This window comes from Sturnira hondurensis, unplaced genomic scaffold (assembly GCF_014824575.4).
Source record: "Sturnira hondurensis isolate 20B ecotype Veracruz unplaced genomic scaffold, ASM1482457v3 Scaffold0018525, whole genome shotgun sequence".
Taxonomy (NCBI): domain Eukaryota; kingdom Metazoa; phylum Chordata; class Mammalia; order Chiroptera; family Phyllostomidae; genus Sturnira; species Sturnira hondurensis.
In genome coordinates this window covers 7,259,473-7,274,689 of record NW_028091156.1, presented here as the reverse complement: position 1 = coordinate 7,274,689, position 15,217 = coordinate 7,259,473, and the positions used below count along the sequence as shown (strand labels likewise).

General features: G+C 40.2%; 1 protein-coding gene across 2 annotated transcripts in view; it reads left to right on the top strand.

The window, feature by feature from the left end:
- SPATA17 (spermatogenesis associated 17) overlaps positions 1-15,217 on the top strand; it is a 92,372-nt gene that overhangs the window by 60,507 nt on the left and 16,648 nt on the right. The window lies entirely within an intron of this gene.

Sequence of the window (15,217 nt, the reverse complement as noted above, 5' to 3'; positions counted from 1 at the left end):
TTTCAAAGGCTGAAATTAGACACCGATGACGGCAAGTATAGATATTCTTATTACAGTGAATACCTTCGTGGTTACAAAATGTTATGCTATGTAAAGATGGTGCTGCTCACCTAAGTTGGTAAGAGATTAGTCTATCTCTAATTGCATTCCCATGAAATTGATTAATATATCAGCTATTGAAAATATTATTCTCTGTTTTTAAAGCTATTAATGTGAAGAACACTATACAAAGATCATAATGTCAGCAAGTTGAGAGCAAATACTGTTTTCTACTGAAAGTATGAAAACCACAATGAAAAATAATGTGTATTATTTTTTTGAAAGTATATGTCAATAATAAAATAATGTATATATAACATAACTTACTCATATTTCTTTAATCTGTTTATGAAATGCCCAAGTTAGGTTGTTTGATTCTTCCTCTGAGTTAAATGGTCACACTTCTTAAGTGTGGGTATCTACTTTGTATTTACAAATTCTTCTTGTGCTGATTTCAATATTTAAAATAGAAATGAAACTTAATAAGGGGAATATACTAGTCACTATTAATCTACTTTGGTACATTTAAAAGAGTTGGACAATTAAAGATTCAGTATACTGAAAATATTCTTTCAGTTGTCAAAACATTTACATACATCCGTATCAACCAAAGCAGAAATGATAGTCTTAGCCTTTTATCTTAATTGGAATTAGTTTCCATGTTCATTCTAGACAACTGACTTTAATGGGACAGTTTATGTTTCCCCTTGTTTGCAAAATTTCGGAAGAGACTGTTAAGGCAGTTTGTGTGAACAGAGCCTCACCTCACCTGCCTTATCATAAGTGGATTACATCAGCGGAACAGCCTTTTTTTTTATGTGCATTTTGGTCCTAAACAATACTTGATAAGCTACACAGCATAAAAATATCTAGTACTCCAAAGAATTAATTTAGAGAACCTAAGCATATTGCACAGAACATAAAGCCGACCTTTACCGTCTACGGCTTTTGGAATGGAGTGGGATGTGGAACAGATCAGAGGCTTAATGTGGCACATCGCTGTCCGCAGAAACTTGGGTGGGACTGTGACAGCTTGGCCAGTGCACCCGGTGATTGAATCTGCTGTCACCAGGATCCTGGTCGTAATGAACACTCAGCTTAACGACCGTGATTAAGATGATCATAATTGATGTGCCCGTGCAGTGTGTGGGGATCATTAGGGCTGAATGGCACAGCAGAGAAACATACCTCGGCTAGGGGCAATTTTACTCTTCTGCATCGACTGGGGTAAAATGCGCCTTTCTCTTTCAGCAGACTGGCTTCGTACAATTTTGGGGATCTTTCGGTACATGTTGACTGAAGGTTGTGCTCTTGCTGAAAAACATCCCCTTACGGTTGTTTGTTTTGTGTTGTTTCATTCCATTAGTAAATGTAAACACTTAAATAATTAGGTGTAATTGAGGGAAAATATTTTGCTTATGAGAATGGCCTGCAATAATCAAATATTCAGTTAAAGGGCTATTTTTCTTTTTCTTTCTCACACTATATCAGGGGCTGAAATCCTTCAGTTTTCTCCCCTTTATTACCCTGGTGTCAGACTTCTTGGAGGCAGTAGGCTTCTGGAAACATATAAGTTTATACAATTTATATTATAAATATATAGGGGCACTTGTATTTGCATATAATATTTATATTTACTCTTCAGAAAATATATGCCCTTCAGAAAATTGGACAGAGCCAAATATTGTTATATTGTGTTATTGAAATAATATCTAACCTATTGAATATTTTAAATATGTAATGTTCAGATGGATATGTTTACACAGCCTTTGCTTTTTAATCACTGTCTTATTATTACATTTTTAGATTTATTTAGATTTATTACAGTGCATAGTAATTTTCAATTATAGTTTAAAAAGTGACTTCAAGAGTTTCTGATTTGAATTTTAGCTTATGAATGAAATTAATAAGTGCAATGATGTGTCCAATCATCAGTAGAGTACATCAGACCATACGTATTAACAGGCCTCGATTTGCATTTGAGTCTAAAATATTACATTTGAGCTGTGAGCAAACATAAGGGAATGTATTTTTATAAGGCATGGTAAGCCATTTAGAACGTTTTATTTTGTAACTGCAAGAAAATCTGAGACTGAGGCATCTCTCTGTCTGATTATTAATAACTGTTCAGCTCGAAGGAGACCATGGCAAATGCTTCCCTCTGAGGTCTGCAAATTTGACGTTACCCACGGTAGGATGCTCGCCCTAGGTGTCAGACAGGGTCTTCATTTGACAAGAGGTTTTACAGGTTTTGCCTATAAAATTTTCCTTCTAACAGTTATGATACCCAAGGTGATTCTTGAACTTTATGAAGTTTTTCATAAGCTTGTCTCTAAAAATTCAACATAGGCTAGTCTTCTCTGCAGTCCAGCCTTACTGCTAATCCAGAATAGCAAGAGTTAAATTCTTCACGTGATAAAGATCATGGAACATGTTATCCTCACTTCTCTGCAATTAAACTCTTAATTTGACTTAATTTAAAGGCCTCGATTTACTTTGTTGTGGTGGTGGTGGTGGTGGTTGTCGTTCGAAGCCAGGTTAATGCCTCAGTGGGAGCTCTAGGGGTCCAGACCTACTGCCCTGTCTCCGTGTATGGGGCCATAGCTTTCATCTCTTCCTGGCGATGATCTTCGCTTGACTTGGCAAAAAACGAGGTTTACCAGAATCTAGAGCCCCAAATGATTAGAAAGGTAACTAGAAAATAGACTTGATCTCTTAGAAAAAGGCTGACTTTGATTGGAAGGAATTGAGGAAGTACTGGAAGCATGATGAGAACACAAGAGTTAGTATCACCACTACTTACTGCCGTTCTGGCTATGTCCAGAGCTTTGGCATAGGGAATTCACAGGGGTATTTGTCTGTCCTCTGGGCCGGCCCCATCAAACCTCTTCAGAATGGTGTCTGAGCGCTCCCACCGGAACAAACATTCTTACACATACATCTTCGCCCTGATGGATTCCTGAAAGTGAAATTTCTGAGTCAGGGCTTTGAAGGCTAGTTTGAGGTGCCAAGTGGACTAGGATATGGTATCAGAATTAATGGTAGCTTATTGTAGAAGCCTGGCAGTAAATTTGAACAGATGTAAATTAATACTAGAAGTATTAAGAATACAAGCAAAGGATGAGGCAAATGTAGGCTAATAGTTGTTCGTATGGACAATAATACATTAATAAACAAATGATAACACAAAAATGAACTCTGTTTCTCGCTCTCACACCTGTAGACCTACTTTTGCCCTTCCTGTAATATGGAAACTTGCATCGGGTGTGATGGAGTGAGAAAGGAGGAAGTTCCGTGATTACTCCTCTGTTTCTGCATGGGGCAAACCAGATTTGTAGTATGACACTATTCACTGAGATTGGGGGAAGAAGAGGGTCAGAACTTGGGGGGCAATTGTAGGGAAGAGTCCCTGAGTTCAGTTTGGACATGTTTGAGTGTGAGATGGCTCTGACTTACACGAGCAGAGAAGTCAAACAGGCAGCTGAATATTCAGACCTGTTGCCTGGAGCAGCAGTCTTGACCAGAGTGTGTTTGGTCCATAAATAATTTGGTGCCTTGGAATTGTAAATAATACTCAATGAAACCATGGCAGCAAATGAAATACCCAGGAGTGAAAACATAGACCAAGAAGAGAGGGCAGCTAGAATTTTTGAAGAATGCTAACACTTCATGACCATTTGGAATAGGATGAGCCCATAAAATAGACGGATACATGGAAGAAAACCAAGAGAATGTGCTCATCGAAGAAGTCGGGGAAAGATAATGCAATACAAAGGAAGGGGTGATGAGCCATGGCAAATGATGCCGCAAAGGTAAATGAGATGAGGTCTGCAAAGGTCCCTGCGATTGAGCAAAATGAAAGTCGTTGGTCACTTAGTGAGAGCTGATTCAGTGACAGTGTGGATGACTGAGCCAGACCGGAGTAGATGGAAGAAGGAGAGAAAAAAAGAGGAGAGGGGAATGTACCAAGTGTAGATAATAATTTGGATAAATTTGGCTGTGATACGGAGAAGGGGGTTGGGGCAGGGCAATGCTTGTAGGGAGATATGTGGTAAAGTTGATTATTCTTAATAGAAGTTTTTGTTTGTTTGCCCTTCTTCTTGTCTTAAAATGTTTTATTGTGGGTTTTTATTCCATGGGACTTCATATATGGGAAGTCTTTGAAATCTGATTTAAAGTGCATATTTTCACAGAAGGGTTTTGCTTTGACGTCCAAACATACATATATGCATACATGGTTAGGAGCTTGTAACAAATACTTTTTAAATTTATTATTATTTTTTTTCTTTTACTCTTCTCCACTCAAGCTGCAACCGAGAATGGGATGTGCACATATGTTCAGGTCTCTGTAATCGGATCTTTTAGTTTTTCTAGTACACTTGCCGAGAATGTTATTTTTCAGGAGTGCTGGTTTTTCAACCCCTGTTACAGCTGCAGGTGTTTACTTCTTGACCATGCGCCATATCGTACCCAGGCGCCGGGGCTCCAAGCTACAGTTCTTGGAGTGGTACACTTTAATCACTTATGTTGATATCCTGTGTGTCCCATACTCCCTGTACCTATCACTTAAAATTCATCATCAGCCCGATTTTCGTGGAGTAACATTATAATACAAGTTATTTAGAAAGTAATAATATGACACATTAATAATCGATCAAGTTCAAGGTTGTCAAAAGATTAATGGCTTTATTGATTTAAGTTTATTTTCACACTACAGTTCACTTTAATATTATAAAAATTACATATTGAAATTTAAATGTTAAACATCGAACTTGTATTACTTTGAGCACAAATATGGGAAAACTTACCATCAAGTCAAATTTTAATTTATATGTATCATTTTATATCCCTTTGTACCATTTCATTGAATTTATATCGGAATATAAAAACAGTACTTCAAAAATTATTTTTGGTAAATTTCTAAGTTGGTACTTAGAACTTTTTAAAACTCTATCAAAAAGGCAAAGGCAACCAGTAGTGACACAGACCATACAAATAGTGGACAAGTCAGCACTTCTCTGTGTTTGGCATTGACTCCTTACTTCCTATCAGTCTAGATAATGTGCTCCGAGAAGTACCCATAATCCCACGCCTCTGTTCACATGCTGGCTGGCTTCCTGCTTGAGAGAGTTCATTTGAAGAAATTGTTCCACTGCAAAAATTAACATTTAATTTATTTTAACATACTTAAATGAATACCTTTCAAATTATGCCTAAGTGCAGTACCTTCTCTTAAAGACATTCTTTACAGAGTTATTTAACTAAACATGGATATTCATCTTACTAAGGTGCTAGAAATCATATTACCAGACTGGTTTTGAGAATGCTACAATTTGTAACTTCCGTTATATAAGTGGTAGAATGATAATCATGTTAATAACATTGGATTAATTTAGAAGTTACTTCTCATGTGGCTGTCACAAGGTTATAAACTATAAGGAAAATTTTAAATGTTCGGGCATGTTAAAAGTTTAACAATGCCCGAACATTTAACAATTTGTAACAATTTTAACACTTTTAACAATTTGTAAAAAGTTTAACAAATATGAAGCATCAGGTAACTAAACAGTGATAACTTGATCTAGGCAGCAACTGACTTTAGGGGCATTGATTAAACACTATAACGGTACAAAAGTAGCCAAAATATTTCACAGCGTTGTCTGTAAGGATCCAAATATTGACCTTACCTTCTTAGTAAATGCATTCCAAGAGCTATTTGCAATGAGTTTGCTCACCACAATCAGAATATGTAATAAAATCTAATTTTCCTCCTCTGTAATTCCTCAGTTGAAAAATGTGGTCCCTTGATGATGATCCAGGGCTTTGAAGAATAAATGGATTTTAAAGAGAAAATTAGACGGTACTTATTAGGCTGTCCAACTAGCGATGCGTTGTCATTTGTCTGCCGTATTCCAGATCTCTTGCTTCGCCCACCTTCTTCATTTGATCTTGTAACTTGCCTGCAAGCAGCATTGGAGGGAAAAAAAGGTTGCTGCGTTACTCTTTGGATTGATTTCCTCGCTTATTCCAGAGACAGCTCACGCTGATTACACTCAGCACAGAACTCATCTCCTCCCTGACACGCAGGATCTTCCTTCTATCCACCCAGCTACTCCCTCCCACCGAATCCTGGGGGGCAGACTAGTGTCCTCCCCCCGTTCCTTTGCAGACCTTTTCCTAATACGACCCCCTCTCCGAAGTGAAGTCACACACGGCTGGCACGTGTAGCATTTAAACAACTTAAAAGCTGATATAAAAATGACATCCTAATCCAAAATTTAATTTTCTCAGGTTACGTAAAATATAATTTCTGCGTATTCGGTGTTTTACTATTTTAGCGATGTATTCTTTCCGAGTATGTTTCATTATGAATCTCGTGATTTGTTGTTAGAGGACGGGGCTCAAAGCGTGTCTGCTTAAACTTCTTCGTGGCTCACCAACATGATGCCATGAGTCAGGACGACATGTGTGGTAGCAATGATGAAGGACAGATAGCCTCTGCCATGTCCTTCTTTCCTTCACTTCCGTGTCGTTGTACTGCTTAAGACAATTGCTTTCATTTCATTTGTCAGCATATTCAGTAGAAGCTCGCTTAATTGTTAAAGCCTAGAAACCATTAAAAGAGGGTCAAGGCATTTTAAAAGAAATAAGTGGAATTTGAAACAATTTCTGTTTGGAGCTGAAGCTTTGCTTACTTTTTCTCTATGTGATTTTTTGAGGCACCGCATATTGTTTTTCTAATTGAATGCAGGAATCATCTGTCATTTTCATGTTGACATTTAATATACATAAATAATGTCCAAAGGGTAGAAGCAATCTAATCTGCAAGTGTGAACATACTTTGTAGTTCTAACAGCATAATTAAGGAAGTGCAAAATATGATATATAAAATGTATACTCAATTTGGAAGGTAAGTTTTTATATTCAGGGCTAGTATGACCTGAGTTTCGAAGTACAGGAAAAATTCTGAAGATAGCCTAGAAAAATAAAAGATGATAGGATATATTAGATGCTTTTTAAGTTAACATATATACTTATTTCTTTTTGTCCCCAAATAGTACTGGTAAAATTGTTCATGCTTTAACTGTAATCGATGTAAATGCTAATAATAACAACCAAAGACCTGAAGTTGCACGATTTTTATCGATTGGGAGTCGTCCAGATATCAGGTGTTAAGAATTTGGCAGTCTGTGAAGAAAAGCATCTCAGAATGTAGCTCATGTATTAATATAAAGCTGTCACTCAGTAGCCTTAAAATAATCACCGATTTTTGATGACATGCTAATATGAAATCCACTTTTAAGAAAGCTTCTTTCTACAACCGGGTACAATGTAGCTTAAAACACTGGCTCAATACAGTCTATTATTCCAAAGCAAAGAAAGAAACTTCAAGTTTTTCTTCTTTCCAATATGTGTTTTCAAACTTCTGGTAAATAAAGCTTTATCGCTTTTCTCATTATTCTATCCCATGGCCACTGAGGAGGACAGTGCCCTTGTTTTCATTTGTAAACATTATAATCAAAAAGCTAGTTCCTTTTAGAGCACAGTAACCGAAGTACGTCTGTCTGCTGCTTGTACTCAGGGTGTACAAGCCTTTGCCCCACTGAGCTCACTCGTCCTTTTCTGCGCAAGGATAGACACGCTCGCACACACAGCAAAGTGCCGCTTTAACTGGAAGTACAGTTAACAAGAGTGATGTAAGACAAAAGCTCCGTGATACATGGTACAGGGTTGTGGGCTTGGACTTTGGGGCCAAGACCTGTCCGCCCCGCAGGCTCACGGGATCACTGGCGTAAGTCAGGTCACGACCATTCTTCCACTTAGCCCTGGGGTTTTACGTGCCTTTGCCAACCTCACTTCTTGTACTTATTTTCTGTGGGAAACCTGATTTGAAATACAGAGCGGCAACGTGGGTTTTCGGTTCAAATCAGGAGACTGCTGTTTTTCTTCAGAAACAATGTTAACACTTCAAATGACTAACCTGGTACCTTTTTGACATCTGATTCTTCAGAGAATCTAGTTGAAGATACGAACCTTCTCTGCAGAAAAAAAGGGGGGGGGGGCAAATATACAAATGCAAAACAACATTTGAATGCCATCAGTTTTATTTTATTGGAAAGCAATTTTCTTCAGAGGTGAATTTCACAGTCTTCTAAAATTTTTTGCAATTATTACTCAGAAGTGTTTGCTTTATAAAAATGTAGAAGTGAGTTCAAACTCTGCAAGTAGAGGAATTAAATGTATAAAACTAAACTTCATGAAAGCACTACTACCAGAGCTGCACTTGAGTAAGACGGTGAAGTGTTGGGCTAGCCTTTTAACACCGCAGTGCACCTGCCTTTGGCATTGATCTCACTACAACTATTTGTTCTAATGGCAGCAAATGTAAAAAACATCAAGTCACCAAGGTACATAGTGTCAAATGGCATTAGAACTCCAATAGTCCACTTTGTCATTTAGCAAAGGTCGGACCAAGGGAATACACAAGCTCTCTACAAATCTCCAGATTGAACGCATATCATTTTAGTTTTTTTGTCCGCAAACCAGTGTGGTTATGTGTTGTGGAGTCTGCGTTATTATTGGTACAGTCTGTGACAGCAGAGACTTGAAGTCCATGTATCACATTCGGGACATGGAAGCAGACGTGAACTTCAGCTGGGATTCCTGCCTCTACACAAGTAAACGAACTGTCATTTTCCACTTCAGCCTGCAAAAGAGCTTCCTGCAGAATTAGAGAGTTGGTTTAATTATCTTCCTCTAATCGTATTTTCCAGAGTGAGAGCCTGTTCAAGAGGATTCCTGACTTTTCAGCCCCATGCATAATATGCTTGCAGTGCATTGAATAACAATAAAATTCTAAAGTAATCCACTCTGTGAAGGAACTCCTTATTGTATTGTTCTAACCATGGTGCACATTTGTCTCAAGTATTTTGAAACTTCTACTGAAAGTTGACTCCTTATCTTCAGGATTTTCATTTCATATTCTGCTCTCGTTTTCTCACAAGAACTTTCTGAAAAGGCTCTGGCCCCAAGTGTGACCACTACAGGAGAATGCACACCTCCATTCAGGGGTTTGGGGCAGCATGTCTGGGCAGGAATGGGTGCTAATTTAGAAAGAAATGATCGAGATGATACGTGAAACTCTTTTCAGCAAATGGCAAAACCAGATGTGTTTCCAAGGATCACAGATACGCTACCTGGTCATGAAGTTCTGAGATTTTTTCTTCCAATTGAAGGTATGCTCAACAAAAAAATGTAAACATTTAGAAGACAGGAAAACAACATATACTGTTTCCAAAAGGGGCTCAAAAATAGGAATGTCTCTGCCATGACGTTAGTAGGAACACACCAGACCAAATCCATGAGTTGGCCGCTTGCACTCGGCTCCGTCCCAGGGTATACGCTGAAGGGAAGTGTTTGTTTCACCATTTACTCAGTAACATGCCGGAAAATACCAAGTACTGGGGACAGGATAAAGGATTTCTTCCATTTTATTCTTCTGTTCTAAGTCACAGATCAACGTCAACATTTACTTTAATAGCATGTGACTTTCCCCGTTGGGTATGTGGCTTCTTCTATTTGCATTATGAGATATTTCCAGGCAAAGGCCCTTGAAGAGGGCAACTCGGACTTTGATCCATTTCCAGCCTTCTCTAGTCGGCCACTTTTTGTGACAAAGAGCCACGTGCTGTCTCTCCAGCACTTTCTCAAAGGGCAGAAGTTCTCCAGCTGCATTCACTGTATGTCTTCAACAGTGAAATTTTTATTGCTCAAGAAGTTGTCTATTTTATAATCTATGTCTCACGGTTTTCCTTTTTTGTGTTATAATATTAACATGAATGCTTCAACACAAGTTTGAATATTATGTAGAACTAGTTTGTGTCTATCGTCCACAGCTTAATAATCAAATCAAGGACGAATTGTAGAGATGTACAATTGTGGAGGAAAAATCTCACCCAATGAGAAATGATCACTGTACTATTTTTAATAGCAAATGACAGGCTCGAGGGAGAGGAGATTCTCTATGCCTTTTGTATGGCTGTTTAGACCTACTAAATACAGACATTTCGGTTCTGTGCATAGTTCTTGAAGTTTTAGGAAAAAGCAATTTGATGAGATCAGCAACATGGCTAAATTTGCCACAGATTTACCAGATGATTAACTCTGGTCAGTATGCCAGGCTAATTATGTGTGTATCTTAGGCATCCGTAATATTAAAATGATTTACTAATTGTGCTTCACAGTTAGAATGGGCAGTCAGAATGGGCAGTAACCCTGGGCATCCTACTGGCAAGTATAATACCTATCCAACTGCTGGAACGCGGGGGATGGTGAAGAGGGTGCTTAGGGAAGCAGTTATTTACCTAGAGAGACAGAAATAATGAAGGCATTTCCACGTGTTCATAACCAAGGTGGCCATCGGATGCGTGCTGGCCGGATGTCAGCGCCGATCAGGGTGGGTCTCGTTTCCATCACACACGCCCGAGTCACAGTTGGCACCGAGTCCCCAGCCTTGTGTGTGGCTGTTTTCAGTCTTGGTGCTGCATACGGCCTGTTGAGTTCGCAAATCTTATCGTCATCAATTGTTGGGATTCTTACGATGATTTCCATTTCATCAGCGTCCATTTATTAAGAGAGAAGGACTCCGACCCTTGATTGTAGAGGGTTGATTTGGTTGCTAGTGCATCAGTTCACACAGATCCTCTTGCCATGTGTGCAAGCCACAGAATTCTAGAATTGCTCTGTCCACCCAGGAACAGAAAACCACTCCCGAGAAAGAAAGCTCAGTGCTCTCTGAATGTGTGTGTTGGTTCTGTGCGACAGCCCTGTAGCCGCTGAGCACTGAGATGTGGCTTCTCTCGGCTGAGGTGGGCTGTGTGAGATGCCCGCTGGATTCTGAAGACTTCACCCAAAAAACAAAGGATCGTGTTCATACTTTTTATTCACGACGTATGACACGGACAATAAACTACCCTTACTGGGTTAAAACAGTTAATAAACATACAGTTACTTTCTCCTATTTCCTGTTACTGTTTCCAATATGACTGGTAGGAAATTAAAATCTCCTGCAGGCCCACATTGTACTATTCCCATTGGCCAGTGCAGCTCTCGATGATACATTACCCGGTTGTTGGAGAATGAAAGGACTTGACTTCGGTGGCACCTACAGAAAATTGTCCCCTGGAAGCTCAGACCAGCACTTTCCTCTGACGTTCATGTTTGTTCACGTTAAAGCCTTTTTCGGCTACCTAGTAAATTCGAAGATACCCCCGGCTTCTTTGGCTATGGCTCCTCCCCCCACACACCGATAAATTACTCTTTCCTGTTTACTCATTTACTCATTGTCAGTTCAAGAAAAAAATTAACATACTAAAGTTTTGGTTTAACAACCTTAATGCAAAATAAATAATAAAGCCACAGGTATTAAAAGTTGAAAGAGTTGTGAAATCTTTAACAGACACACCGTCTGTAGGTATTTACTATTGATTTTGCATAAGCTTAGCCTTCAGCCAAAGGCCTAAAAGAAATCTCTTTTGTTCTGATACTTCTGGCCAAGAAGGAGGCATAGACAGACGCACTGTGCCTCCTTGCAAAGCCAAAATAAGGAGAACGATTTAGAAACAAAAACCAACCAGTACTGCCAGAAAATCGAACTGTATGGCAGTCCAACAACCAAGGAGTTAAAGTAGACACAGCCATCCAGATTGGTAGGAAAGGCAGCGTCAGGCAGCCGGGCGGAGAGGACTCACAGCAAAGCTGTGGCTGGCGGACCCTAGCAGTCGTGCAAGGCGGCAGTGGGTGGACTCAGCGAGGCGGCAGATTGTGGAGGGGTGCGGCACACAGGGTGGCTGGCGGACCAGGCGGTCCCACATTCGCGCACAGATAAACCAGGCAAAACTGGGGAGTGAGACAGACTGCACAACCCAGAGTCCCAATGATGGGAAATAAAGCCTAAAAGCACTGGTTGAAAACACTTGTGGGGGTTGAGGTGCTGGGAGAGACTCCCAGCCTCACAGCAGAGTTTGTCGGAGAGATGCACAGGGTCCTAGAATGTACACAAACTGACCCACCCGGGAATCAGCCCCAGAAGGGCCCAGTTTGCTTGGGGGAAGCAGCAGAAGGGACTGAAATCTGGCAGAGAGCAGAGCAAGCACCATTGTTCCCTTTCTGACCCCACCCCCACATACAGCATCACAATCCAGTAACAGGGTTGCCCCACCCTGGTGAACACCTAAGGCTCTGCCCCTCACTATGTGAGGGGCCAAAAAAATGGCCCAAATGAAAAGATCAAAAGCTCCAGAAAAAAAATACAACAACCAAGCAATGAAGAGATAGCCAACCTATCCGATGCATAGTTCAAAATACTGGTAATCAGGATGCTCACAGAATTGGTTGAAGTTGGTCCCACATTAGATAAAAAGATGAAGGCTACGCTAAGTGAGATAAAGGAAAATGTACAGGGAACCAATAGTGATGGGAAGGAAACTGGGGCTCAAATCAATGGAGTGGACCAGAATGAAGAAAGAAACAACCAAACAGAAAAGAAGGAAGAAATAAGAATTCAAAAAAATGAGAGGCTTAGGAACCTCCAGGACATCTTTAAGGGGTTCAAGATCCGAATTATAGGGGTACCCAAAGGGGAAGAGGAAGAGCAACAAGTGGAAACGTTATTTGAACAAATAATGAAGGAGACCTTCCCCAATCTGGCAAAGGAAATAGACTTCCAGGAAGTCCAGGAAGATCAGAAAATCCCAAGGAAGTTGGACCCAAGAAGGAACACACCAAATTACATCATAATTACATTCTCCAAGATTAAAATGAAGGGGAGAATCCTAGAAGTAGCAAGAAATAAGGGGACACTCACCTACAAAGGAGTTCACATCAGACCGTCAGCGGATTTCTCAAAAGAAACCTTACAAGCAAGAAGGGGCTGGAAAGAAGTATTCCAAGTCATGAAAGGCAAGGACCTACATCCAAGATTGCTCTATCTAGCAAAGCTTTCAATTAGAACGGAAGGGCAGATTAAGTGCTTTTCAGATAAGGACAAATTCAAGGAGTTTATCACCACCAAGCCCTTATTATATGAAATGTTAAAGGAACTTATCTAAGAAAAAGAAGACAAAAAAACTTGTGCAGTAAAATGACAGCAAACTCACAATTATTAACAACCACACCTAAAACAAAAACAAAGCAAAAACTAGAACAGGAACAGAATCACACAAGTAGAGATCAGATGGAGGGTTAGCAACAGGGCAGTGGGAGGGGGAGAGAGGGGGAAAAGGTCCAGAGAATAAATAGCATAGATGGTAGGTAGAAAANCAAAAACAAAGCAAAAACTAGAACAGGAACAGAATCACACAAGTAGAGATCAGATGGAGGGTTAGCAACAGGGCAGTGGGAGGAGGAGAGAGCGGGAAAAGGTCCAGAGAATAAATAGCATAGATGGTAGGTAGAAAATAGACAGGGGGAGAGTAAGAACAGTATGGGAAAAGTAGAAGCCAAAGAATTTGTATGTATAACACATGAACTAAAGGGGAGGAATGTGGATGGGAGGGGGTGTGCAGGGTGGAGGGGAATGAAGGGGGAAAATGAGACAACTAATAACATAATCAAAATATATTTTCAAAAAAGAGAAATCTCAGTTGTTCTGAGAAAACTAAGTAAGAGTCCCTTTTTTATCACCCCCTCTGATTAGATTTCATGAATTTATACTGTGGAAAATTAAAGCATAGCCCCGTAATCCAGGTTTAAGATTACATAGCTGTATTTATAAATGCAGGTGAAATTCATGTAGCTCCACAGATGGGCTACAACATGTATCCGTGCAATGTTTATAAACATGTGTGAAAGCTGCCACAATCACAGAAATCTATGACACCACTCTTTCACTGATGTAGGGAGTTGAGGAAGGAAGGAAGCTGTGACCTGAGGCACTATCCAGTCACCAAACTTCTCATCGTTTTCAGAGCTGTTTGAGAATTCTGATACAAATAAATAGGCGTGAGTCTTAGGAAAACAGGAAGAAACATCCACCCCGAGAACCCTAGATTCTGTGCTGCAGCGTGAGGCTCCGGAACTGTGTAGCGCAGCGGCACCCACGTCTTCCTCCTGACGCCCGGAGTCATGCACGCAGGCCCAGTGCCGGTCCCTGCCCAGCCTGCCATCCGCAATAATTAATCTTTTCGTTAAGAGAAGCTGGAAAAGCCTCTGGCCGGCCTCTTCTCAAGTCTGAGGGCCCTTGTTTTTTGATGTTTGCATTCGGAGGAAAATTGTCCCCACCAGTTCTAACAAATTGAAACACCAGGCTAATTATGGCAGCTAATGAAGTGTGCGGAATGGTCACAGCTTGTCGTGAAACCGTTCCTTCAGTTTGGATTAGAGTTTCATCAATCACTTTTTTAAACTGATCCAGAATTGCTCCTGCCCGGTCCTTGGCATTTTTAATGCTGTTTCTGTAATTGGTTTTTCCCCTAAAGCTTAGGTTGTTTTTTGAAATACTACGGTCTCGGGGCAGGACGTGCAACCTCCAGTTTATAAAAAAAAATTGTTATTAGTGATATCAGCTGATCAAGTGGTAGAAAGCTAATAAAAGGACCACCGAAATACAACACGACACACTGTTTCAATCCTGCTAAAGGTGGTGGCAAAGCATACTCATGTAATAACAGCGTTTTATTTCAAATGCAGGCACGATGCAACCTAGGGTAATCATCGCTGGTGCGCAGTGACTGAAATCCCAGCTAGGGTTTCTGTGAAATAAATTCAGAGACAGTACTATATTGTTAGAGGAGGGCAGCTTCCCATGTATCATTCAACATCGTTTTATAAAATGCTACATTTTGCATTGAGCTGAACATCTGGAAATGTAAGGCCAGGGTCCCGTTCCCCATAAATCACTGCGTAAACCTGAAGTTCAACTCAGCCTGGTTTTTAAAGGTTTTTTAACCTTATCTTAAAAAGGGGCTCCGTTATTTTGCAGGCCGGACTGCAGTTTCTAAGTAAATCTTATTTTTGATGATAAGAGTTCATCCGTAGCTATCGGGCACACAGCCAGTGTGCAGAGCAGCGCCTCGATTTCTCAGACAGTTCAGCGGAACAGGCATTAAATCCCACTTGCCTGGCCTGTGCCCTCCAAAGTCAGAACAAGCCCAATTCGCTTGCTCTCAGATCCTACTTC